This window comes from Protopterus annectens, chromosome 6.part1, assembly GCF_019279795.1.
Source record: "Protopterus annectens isolate FY-2018-M chromosome 6.part1, PAN1.0, whole genome shotgun sequence".
NCBI classification, from domain to species: domain Eukaryota; kingdom Metazoa; phylum Chordata; order Ceratodontiformes; family Protopteridae; genus Protopterus; species Protopterus annectens.
The window spans coordinates 395391073-395403095 of record NC_056738.1 but is presented as its reverse complement, the minus strand read 5'-3'; positions in this window follow the sequence as shown (position 1 = coordinate 395403095).

Here is a 12023-nt window from a genome sequence, read left to right as displayed (position 1 = left end):
TCAGTGCTGAGGTTCAAGTCTCTCGAGCGCGTAGCTTGATGGGATTTGGATTTTCTGAGGTGCAGCATGTCCATTAATTCTGAGTTGGACATGGCTTTATACGTCAGGCACAGATCGCCTCTGAGCAGGTGGTATGCCACTGAGTAGAGCTGGAGTTTCTTTAACCGGGCAGCATATGGCATCTGTTTGAGCCCTTTGATCCTCTTGGTGAGGTACTTTTGGGGTCTTTCCAGTTGCTGTAGGTGTCTGGTAAGGTACATCCCAAAAGGGGCATTGTACTCAATTATGGGCCTGATGAGGGATGAGTAAAGAGGCACGATGACCTCCCCTGATCTAGATGTGAATCCCTTCATGATTAGGTGGGCTATATAAATTCTTTTCTCACCACTATGGACACGTGGTTGTCAAATGAGAGATTGCTATCATCTTGGGTCCCCAGGTCCCTAATTACTTCTTCTGTACTTAATGGATTACCACCTATGTGGTAATTTGTGGGCACTTTGTTTTTGCCAAAGGGGATGACTATACACTTTTTGGTGTTTAGCTTGAGGCCATAGCTCTGGCACCAGTTGTCTGTTTCTATGAGGCCCTTTTGGAGGATGCTTGTGTCGGCTGGAGAGTCGATTATGGCGCCCAGTTTGCAGTCATCTGCGAACTTGGTCAGCCACAGTCCTTCCGTGTTGGCCTGTACCTCCGAGAAATATATACCAAACAAGAGAGGTCCCAGGGCTGAGCCTTGTGGGACGCCACTTGTAACTGGTTTGGAGTCTGACATGGCTCCAGCAATTCTAATCATGTGGGTTCTGTCCTTGAGCCAGTTTGCAACCCATCTAGTGACATAGGGGTTTATATTTAAGCTGGTGAGCTTATCTATAATGTCCGAGTGGGGTATTGTATCGAAGGCTTTTGCGAGGTCCAGGTAGGCTGTGTGGACCACCTTCCCCTAGTCAATGGCCTTGGTGACTGTTTCAAAGAAGTCAACCAGGTTTAAGAGATAGGATCTGCCCTTAACAAAGCTGAACTGGGTGGGATCCAGTGTCTGTAGGTCCCCAATATCGTTATTTATGAGGTATGAGGTCCATGATGATCCTTTCCATAGCTTTGCAGACCAAGCTAGTCAGGCTTATGGGGCGATAGTTTCCAGGATCCGTTGAGGCAGAGGGACCACTGTTGCTAAATGCCACTCTTTGGGTACATATCCTGTAGTAAGGCTGAGATTGAACAGTAGTTTTATGTTTGGGTTTAGCTCTTCTTGGAGTTCATGTAGGATGCAGCCCGGGACACCGTCTGGTCCCATTGATGCTGTGTTTTTTGCTTTGGAGAGGGCAGCTCTTACCTGAGCATCTGAGATGTCAGGGGGGCAGCACTCTGCTGGGATAGATATTTGCCCTTTTGGTGGGGAGGAGGGAGAAGTTTGCGCTGAACCTGTCAGCTAGGATGTTGGCAATGTCTGTGGGTTCGGTGTATTTTTTGTCATTTTGGACTAATTCTGAGCATATCTGGGAATTCCCACCCAGGTTCCTAACATAACTAAAGAAAGCCTTGTGATTATCCTTAGTGTCCTGTGCAATTTTTCTCTCAAAGCTGGCCTTAGACGATTTTATGAGTGCCCATAGATTTTTGCTAATACTGATCAGAGATGCCTTCCCTTTTTGGGATTTTGCTCTATCATGTAGTAGCTTCCTCCTTCTATTATAGGTTCATAGGTTCATAGGTTCATACTAGGCTATCTGCCCAAGGGCATTTATAAGCCTAGCCCATAGTTATGTGGCTTTCGCCACCCCTTTAGTTTGAATAAAACTATGCCTATTATTTTGCTGTGCCTCTGTCAAGCAGTGACACTGAAGTAATCCCTGGGGTATATCTGCGATCTCCCATCCATTGGTCAAGATTCCTCTTGAACAAGGCCAGCGAGGTGCTCTGCCTCACATGTACCGGGATTTTGTTCCACAGCATAGGGAGTCTCTGGGTGATGAATCTGTCCCTCCAGCACGTTCTATTAATAACCGTGTCAAGGTTTAAGTCTCCGCGCCTTGTGGTTCTGAGGGATCTAGATTTTTGAGGTGAAGCATATTCATCAAATCTGGGTTTGACATGGCCTTATATGTCAGGCACAGGTCACCTCTGAGCAAGCGGTATGAGACTGAATAGAGCTGGAGTTCTTTCAGTCGGGCAGCATAAGACATATTTTTGAGACCCTTTATCCTTTTGGTGAGGAACTTTTGGGGCCTTTCCAGCTGCTGCAGGTGTCGGGTCAGATACATTCCGAATGGGGCATTGTACTCAATCATAGGTCTAATGAGTGATGAGTACAGGGGGACGATGACCTCCCTTGATCTAGATGTGAATCCCTTCATGATCAGGTGGGCAATGCAGAAGGTTTTCCTAACTACTTTAGCAACATGAGTGTCAAACGAAAGGCTACTGTCAACCTGGGTCCCCAGATCCCTGATGTATAGTTTGTTTATGGCTGGGGTCCACCAGACAGGACGTCTGCCTTTGGAGGATTGGGTCTTGGTTTTATTTGTGATTGCATGATCCATGCATTCCTGAAGGTGTTCATAGAATGTGTTTATAAAGAATTCTGTGGTCTGGGCCGTATTTTCCACAGGCCCGGGGGCTTTGAAGGATTCCACCTCGGTTTTGAGGAGTGTGAAATTTGCTTTAGAGAAGTTTTTCACTGTGGTTTTCAGGGCAGGGGGTGGAGTCGGGATGTGAATATCCAGTGAGATTAGTTTATGGTCTGATCTTACCAGTGAGGGATACACTTCTGGTTTGGAGCATAGAGTCCCCATGTTGGTGATGATCAGGTCCAGTATGTTTTCCCCTCTTGTGGGAGTGGTAACAAGTTGTTCCATAGCATTTGAGTTTATAAATTCTAGGAACCTTTGGTCTAGGGTGTTGGAGCTAGAGTAATGCTCCCAGTCTATGTTTGGGTAGTTGAAGTCGCCCAATATAATGGTGTTTGGAGAGACCTTCATATTTTCCAGTGTTCTCAGGAAGGCCGAGTGGGGTTCCTGGGTTTGGGAGGGTGGTCTGTAGCAGGCTATAAACTGGAAGGCAGTTTTACCCACTATTAGTTGCACATGGATAGTCTCTGATGCTTCATGCTGTGCCACCAACCTGGAGGTGTGGGTATCTTTGACGAATATTGATACTCCCCCTCCTTTTGTGGTTCGGTCCAAGTTTTGGGGCCAAAAAGCATGGTATGAGGTATAACCTGGTAGTGCTGGGGTGCTCGTGGGAGCCTTGAACCAGGTTTCTGTTAGTGCACAGATATCGATGTTCTCCATGCTAAGGAGAGTTTTGAGTGCGTGCATCTTGAGGTTTAGACTTCTGGCGTTGAGTAGCATTATTATCCCTTGTGATACCTATGGAGGTGAGTTTGTCTTTTGAGCCTTGCCTAAAAAAGGCACTATGGGGGTAGCAAGAGCCTTTGCCAATATCCGAAAACCCAAGGGTGACAGGTGCAAGCCATCCCTAGCGAAGCATCATGGCTTGTTGAGCATGTCATCCCAGGCTGACAGGCATTGGATCCCCTTTGAATGACACCAATACTTAAGCCAATTGTTGAAATTGATCATCTTGTCTTCATATTGTGGCATCATTCTTGGTGAGGGTAAGATGCTACTCAAGGTCAGGGTCATACCAACCTGAGCTACATGCTCAGAGAGCTCGTCTATGTCTCTTTTCATGTAGTCCAGGGAGGTACGTCTCAGGTCATTCACACCAGCATGAACAATGACTGAATCATATTTGTGCCTTGAGTGACCTGAGTGCTTGTTATGTGGCGGATCCTAGCGCCCAACAGGCAGCTCACCGTGACCTTCTCCTTGTTCAGCGTGGTGAGCGGGATGTCAGTGTGCCTGATGCTCACCAGGCTGAATAAGGAGAAGGTCATGGTGAGCAGCCTGTTGGGCGCTAGGATCCGCCACATAACACAAGCACTCAGGTCACTCCAAGGCAAGTACAAATATGACTCAGTCATTGTCCATGCTGGTGTGAATGACGTGAGACATACCTCCCTGGACTACATGAAAAGAGACATAGAGGAGCTCTCTGAGCATGTAGCCCAGGCTGGTATGACCCTGACCTTGAGTAGCATCCTACCCTCACCAAGAATGATGCCACAATATGAAGACAAGATGATCAATTTCAACAACTGGCTTAAGTATTGGTGTCATTCAAAGGGGATGCAATGCCTGTCAGTCTGGGATGATATGCTCGACAAGCCACAATGCTTCACTAGGGACAGCTTGCACCTGTCACCCCTGGGCTTTCGGATATTGGCAAAGGCTCTTGCTACCCCCATAGTGCCTTTTTTAGGCAGGGCTCAAAAGACAAACCCACCTCCATAGGTATCACAAGGGATAAGAAACTAAGAGTAATGCTACTCAATGCCAGAAGCCTAAACCTCAAGATGCACGCACTCGAAACTCTCCTTAGCATGGAGAACATCGATATCTGTGCAGTAACAGAAACCTGGTTCAGGGCTCCCGAGAACACCCCAGCAATACCTGGTTATACCTCATACCATGCTTTTCGGCCCCAAAACTTGGACCGAACCACAAAAGGTGGGGGAGTATCGGTATTCATCAAAGATACCCACACTTCCAGGTTGGTGGCAAAGCACAAAGCATCAGAGACTATCCATGTGCAACTAACAGTGGGTAAAACTGCCTTCCAGTTTATAGCCTGCTACAGACCACCCTCCTAAACCCAGGAACCCCACTCGGCCTTCCTGAGAACACTGGAAAATATGAAGTTCTCTCCAAACACCATTATATTGGGCGACTTCAACTACCCAAACATAGACTGGGAGCATTACTCTAGCTCCAACACCCTAGCCCAAAGGTTCCTAGAATTCATAAACTCAAATGCTATGGTACAACTTGTTACCACTCCCACAAGAGGGGAAAACATACTGGACCTGATCATCACCAACATGGGGACTCTATGCTCCAGACCAGAAATGTATCCCTCACTGGTAAGATCAGACCATAAACTGATCTCACTAGATATTCACATCCCGACCCCACCCCTGCCCAGAAAAGCACAGTAAAACTTCTAAAGCAAATTTCACACTCCTCAAAACCGAGGTGGAATCCTTCAAAGCCCCCGGGCCTGTGGAAAATACGGCCCAGACCGCAGAATCCTTTATAAATGCCTTCTATGAACACCTTCAGGAATGCATGGATCATGCAATCCCAAATAAAACCAAGACCCAATCCTCCAAAGGCAGACGCCCTGTCTGGTGGACCCCAGCCATAAACAAACTATACAATAGAAGGAGGAAGCTACTACATGATAGAGCAAAATCCCAAAAGGGAAGGCATCTCTGATCAGTATTAGCAAAAAACTATGGGCACTCATAAAATCGTCTAAGGCCAGCTTCAAGAGAAAAATTGCACAGGACACTAAGGATAATCACAAGGCTTTCTTTAGTTATGTTAGGAACCTGGGTGGGAATTCCCAGATATGCTCAGAATTAGTCCAAAATGACAAAAAATACACCGAACCCACAGACATTGCCAACAGCCTAGCTGACAGGTTCAGCGCAAACTTCTCCCCCCCCCCCCACCAAAAGGAATATCTATCCCAGCAGAGTGCTGCCTCCTCGACATCTCAGATACTCAGGTAAGAGCCGCCCTCTCCAAAGCAAAAAACACAGCATCAATGGGACCAGACGGTTTCCCGGGCTGCGTCCTACATGAACTCCAAGAAGAGCTACACCCAAACATAAAACAACTGTTCAATCTCAGCCTTACTACAGGATATGTACCCAAAGAGTGGCGTACAGCAACAGTGGTCCTTCTCCACAAAGGTGGTGCCTCAATGGACCCTGGAAACTATCGCCCCATAAGCCTGACTAGCTTGGTCTGCAAAGCTATGGAAAGGATCATCATGGACCTCATAAATAAAGATATTGGGGACCTGCAGACACTAGATCCTACCCAGTTCGGCTTTGTTAAGGGCAGATCCTGCCTCTTAAACCTGGTTGACTTCTTTGAAACAGTCACCAAGGCCATTGACGAAGGGAAGGTGGTCCACACAGCCTACCTGGACCTTGCAAAAGCCTTCGATACAATACCCCACTCGGGCATTATAGATAAGCTCACCAGCTTAAATATAAACCCCTATGTCACTAGATGGGTTGTAAACTGGCTCAAGGACAGAACCCACATGATTAGAATTGCTGGAGCCATGTCAGACTCCAAACCAGTTACAAGTGGCATCCCACAAGGCTCAGTCCTGGGACCTCTCTTGTTCGGTATATATTTCTCGGAGGTACAGGCCAACATGGAAGGACTGTGGCTGACCAAGTTCGCAGATGACTGCAAATTGGGAGCCATAATTGACTCTCTAGCCGACACAAGCATCCTCCAAAAGGGCCCCATAGAAACAGACAACTGGTGCCAGAGCCATGGCCTCAAGCTAAACGCCAAAAAGTGTATAGTCATCCCCTTTGGCAAAAACAAAGTGCCCACAAATTACCACATAGGTGGTAATCCATTAAGTACAGAAGAAGTAATTAGGGACCTGGGGACCCAAGTTGATAGCAATCTCTCATTTGACAACCACGTGGCCAAAGTGGTTAGAAAAACATTTTATATAGCCCACCTAATCATGAAGGGATTCACATCTAGATTAGGGGAGGTCATCGTGCCTCTTTACTCATCCCTCATCAGGGCCATAATCGAGTACAATGCCCCTTTTGGGATGTACCTTACCAAACACCTGCAACAACTGGAAAGACCCCAAAAGTACCTCACCAAGAGGATCAAAGGGCTCAAACAGATGCCATATGCTGCCCGGTTAAAGAAACTCCAGCTCTACTCAGTGGCATACCGCCTGCTCAGAGGCGACATGTGCCTGACGTATAAAGCCATGTCCAACCCGGAATTAAGAGACATGCTGCACCTCAAATAATCCAAATCCCATCGAGCTACACGCTCGAGAGACTTGAACCTCAGCACTGAAATAAATAGGACATGCTGGAGGGACAGATTCATAACCCAGAGACTCCCTTCACTCTGGAATAAAATCCCAGTCCAGGTTAGGCAGAGTCCCTCACTGACTCTCTTCAAGAGGAATCTTGATGAGTGGATGGGCGATCGTAGGTTTACCCCAGGTATCACTTCTGTGTCACTGTTAGACAGAGGCACAGTATACTAACCTCAAAAAAGGGCATAGCAAAATTAATTTAAAATGGGTGGCGAAAGCCAAACATACTCTGGCTAGGCTTATAAATGCCCTAGGGCAGATAGCCTAGTATGAACCTATGAACCTAAGTAAAGGCTTATATATGTTTAGAAGATTGTGGTTTTCTGATCTTAGAGAGTGGTTGGGAATGTAGGGGGTTATAGAGGTGCACAGAGAAGGACAACTAGAAGGTTTGAATATGAACTTGTGAGCAGTAGTAAGTCTAAGGAGTTTGAGGTAGTTAGGAAGTTCAAGCCATTCTAGGGAGTGGAGAGAGAGAGACAGTGATGCGATGAGTTTCTGGAGTTGGTGGTAAATTTGGAGATTTTATTGTAACAGGCTTCCAGCATAGCCTGTAAGCCTAGCTGAAGATTAGTGAATAGGGAGGTGCTGTACATAAGAGAGGGAAGAAGGTAAGTAAAGGTAAGGGTGTGTCTGGTGGAGGGGGTAAGGTAATGATTGTGTCTGTACAACAGACCTAGTTTTTGGTGAGTTTTTTTGATATTAGTTTGGATATGGATGTCAAATTTTAGATTTTCATCAATGATGACACCGAGCAGTTTGGTATGTGATACTATTTCTATGGGGCTGTTATTCTGAGCAGTCACTGTAAAAGAGTTTTTGTCTATATTGGTGTTTTTGGATGGGGAGAAGATCATTAACTTTGTTTTACTGGCATTTAAGACGAGATGATTCATCCATGATTCGGTATTGGAGAAGGCTGAGTTTTGAGAAGTATGTCGGAGGGGATGTCTGCTGTACAAATAATATTGAATTAGTGTGATATTGGAGAGAGACTGTTGGAAGTTATTAATGAAGATGTTAAAGAGGAGGGGGCCTAGGATGGAACCCTGGGGAACTCCGGTAGGGTTGTGTAGAAAGGAAGAGAGTGAGTTTTTCCATTTGACGGCTTGCTGTCTTTCAGAGAGGTATCTGGTGAACCAGGCGATGGTAAGGGGGGAGAGGCTGAGACAGGAGAGTTGGGATAATAGTAAGGGGTGAGAAATGGTATCAAAGGCTTTGGAGAGGTCAAGGAACAGAGTAGAAACTATTTTGCCACAGTCGTGAGCAAGGTTTATGAAGTCTAGAAAGGAGAGGAGGGCAGTGATGGTACTATTCAAAACACAGACCAACACCGAGAAGAGGCAAAAACCAATAAATATCCAGCAGATTCTGAAAGAATATGATGAATTCCACAGAACTCACAGTATCATAAAACACAGGTTTAATGTAAACGCCAGTAAAACACCTTGACATTCGTTTTCGTTACTCCAGTAACTTCATCAGACAATGAATGCACTGTTCCATCTCCTTAAATACATACATCCTTGAACTTAATTAATACACTAATTAAAATTTAAAGTAAACTTACTAAAAAAATTTTTTATTTTAATTAAAATTTTTTAAAAACATTCCTTTTTCTTGGTGAATGTTAGTGTGTCAAAATGCACCTTACAGGGGAGTTTTAATATTATATAAAAACTGGGATTTTCTTGATAACCCCACCTTTTATATTGAAACTGCTTTTAATTTTAATATTGGTTTGATAGATATATGGTCATTGAGCCCAGGTTCCTTGTTAGCTTCCAAGTAAATTTGCCAGTGTGTTTCCCTCTGTTCTAAAATAGTTTGCCATGGTCCACCCCTTGGATCCAGTTGGACACTGTCCAGAACAAAGAACAGGAATTTAGCTTTAGAACATGTATATGAATGTTTAAACAAGGCATTGGTAATGTTCCCTCTTTGGATATCATAATTATGCTCATATATTCTGCGTTTTAGGGTCCGCTCCGTTTTGCCCACATAATATGCAGGACAGGAGTTACATTTAGCCAAATAGACAACCCTTAAACTATTGCAGTTATAGAATCCTTTGGCCCTAATGGTCAAGTTTTTAGCTTCCAGAAATACTTCCTCAGGTATTGATGTACTATTCCCAGGTGTGTAGGGGTTAGTAGATTGTTTTCGGTCATATAGGACATCATTTGGGACTGAATACATTTTTCCATGATTTTTGATAGTGGGGATAGGATGGCTATGGGTCAAAAATTAGAAGTGTCAGTGTTTTTCCCTCCTTTATGGAGTGGAATGATAAAGGCGTATCTCTATATTGAAGGGACATATGATTCTAGTATGGATCGGTTTATTAAGATAGAGATGGGATGGGCAATGCTGCTTGAAGACAATTTGAGGAAAGTTGTGGGTATGTTGTCTGGGGCAGGAGAGCATGGTTTGAGTTGAAGGAGGAGCTTCTTTGTTTTTTTATACAGACAGGAGAGAAGCTAAAAGTAGGAGTAGGGGTAGTCAGATTGTGTGGAGATGTAGAGGGGTTGGTTGGGGAGGAGGTTGAGAGTGGTGAGAGAAGCTGGTGGTGAGTTTAGCTATGGATTCTGTGAAGAAGGTATTGAAGTTAGAGGCATTTTCTAGATCAGTAAGGTTTAGGTTAGGGGAGGGATTATCCTTATTGCTTGGGTGGAGAAGGGAAGAGATAGAGTCCCAGAATTTTCTTGGGTTGGATAAGTTTTCTGATTGAAGTTTATTGTAGTATAATTTTCGATACCTGCTTATTAGCTTTTTTCACTGTTATGGAGTTGTTTGACTTCTGTTAGGACATGGAATAATTTATTTTGATGGTAAAGTTTGCACTTTTTGTCTCTTAGGTGCATGATTTGTTTAGTTTCTTTGGTTAACCAAGGGGAGGATGAAGTTTTAACTCTTTTAGTTTTTAGTGGAGCAAGGTTGTCAAGAAGGTTCAATGGCATTGTCGAGAGGCAAGGTTATTAAAGGTGACCAATCTATTACTTTTAGGCAGTCTATGAATATTTGTTGGTTGACATTGGAGAGGTTTCGAGACTGTACCTAATGGTGTAGCTTTTGAGGGGAGAGGAGTGATGGTCAGCAAATGCAGGCAAGTGGTCACTGAGAGAGTCAGGAAAGGTGCCAGTATCTGAGATAAGGTTAGGATGAGACATTAAGATCCAGTCAATGATGGTACCAGTGGTTACACCTTTGTTTGGCCTGGTAGGAAAGTTTCTTAATTGGGTGTAGTTGTAGAGGTTGATGTTTAGGGTCTATATTATATCCTCGAACGCTTAAAAAAAGCGAACGCTGATTGATCGAACTTATTTTTGCGAAACTGCAAATTATCGAAGCAGCAGAAACTCAAATTTTTTCCTAGGGAAAGAATTCGGTTGTCCGTTTCTGTTGCTTCGGTATTTTCAATGTTATGGTGGAAAGTTACTGGTCAGATTCAGGTAAGTGTGCGATTGTGTGGATGTGAGTGTTAGGGTGATTTAGGTGAGTTAGGGTTAGGGCGCGGGGTAGGTGTGTGTGCGATTGAGTGGACATGAGGGTTAGGCTGGATTTAAGTGAGTTAGGGTTAGGGAGTGGGTCAGGTGAGTGTGCGATAGTGACGGACCTTAGGGTTAGGGTTTGGGTTAAGGTAAGTAGGTAGTTAGTGGTGTGTGCATAGTTTAGTGTAGGGTTAGGTATCAGATTTTAGGTGTATGTGTGTGGATTTCTGTTTGTTTGATGTGCTTGGGTTGTGTGTATGTGTTTTGGATCAGCGATTTTTTTGATCTGACAGTTCAAGATTGTAAGCTTTCGCTTAAATTAGGTCGATCAATCAGCGTTCACTTTTTTAAGCGTTTGATTATATAATATAGACCTGATATTTAGGGAGGGGTATTCAGAGTTTATCATGGTCCAGTTTATGTTTGCATCACCTAAAATAACTGTTTCCTTTTTGATGTTAGTTGAACACCAGGGGTATGTCTTCAAGTATAGGGATGTTGTTGCCTGGAGGAATATAGAGGGCAGCAATGCATATGGATTTGTGTTTTTTGAGTTTAAGGAAGGCAATACAGAGTTCAGAATTGGCAAATTTAGTAGGAATGGGATTGGTGTAGGGAGTAACAGTGTAGGAAGAGGAGTAGAGTATAGCTACTCTGCCACCTTTTTTGTTGTTTTTTTAAATTATGAAAAGCCCCTGTACCACAGCAAGAGATGTACACACACACACACACACACACACACACACACACACACACACACACACACACACACACACACACACATATGCACACACGCGCACACACACACACACACACACACACACACACACACACACACACACACATTGACTGGCATTTATTAACAATGTTGTTACATTATGACAAGCCTCTGTACTGCATCAAGGTAGCCAATCCCACAGAGGTACACAAAGACATACACACCGACTCCCACACACAGGACATAGACACACAAGAGACAGTGCTGCAGCAAGTCTGAAGAGAAACGCTCACAAAGACTCCCTCACACAGTACAGAGACACAAGGTAGACAGCTACACAGACGTTTGCACATAGACATCCACACTTGATAAAGACAGCACTACAGTAAGACTGAACACTAAGAATTTAAAATACTGGGCTTATGAACTAATGATGCTAGAATAAGATTTTGCAGTCGCATGCATTGTGTGACTCCATATTTTTGATGAACAGACCAAAACTAACAAACATCTGGACATTGTGCAACATTCTCACAGCCCCTACCAACCTCCTAACCTCTCAGCATAATTCCAAAGCTGAAAATAACGTCAGAACAAAGGTGTAACATCAAGGATAGTTAAAAACATTGCTATGATAAACTTAGAAAGATATTAGAATAATAGGGGTTGCATTAGCATTCACTAAAATAATCATTACATTCTGCAGAACTGTCATAGTCCCCCCCCACCCACACACACACAAAGTCTCAGCACAATTCTTGAGGAGGTAACAACAAACTGAAAAAAACAAGACAAGAACATAACATTAG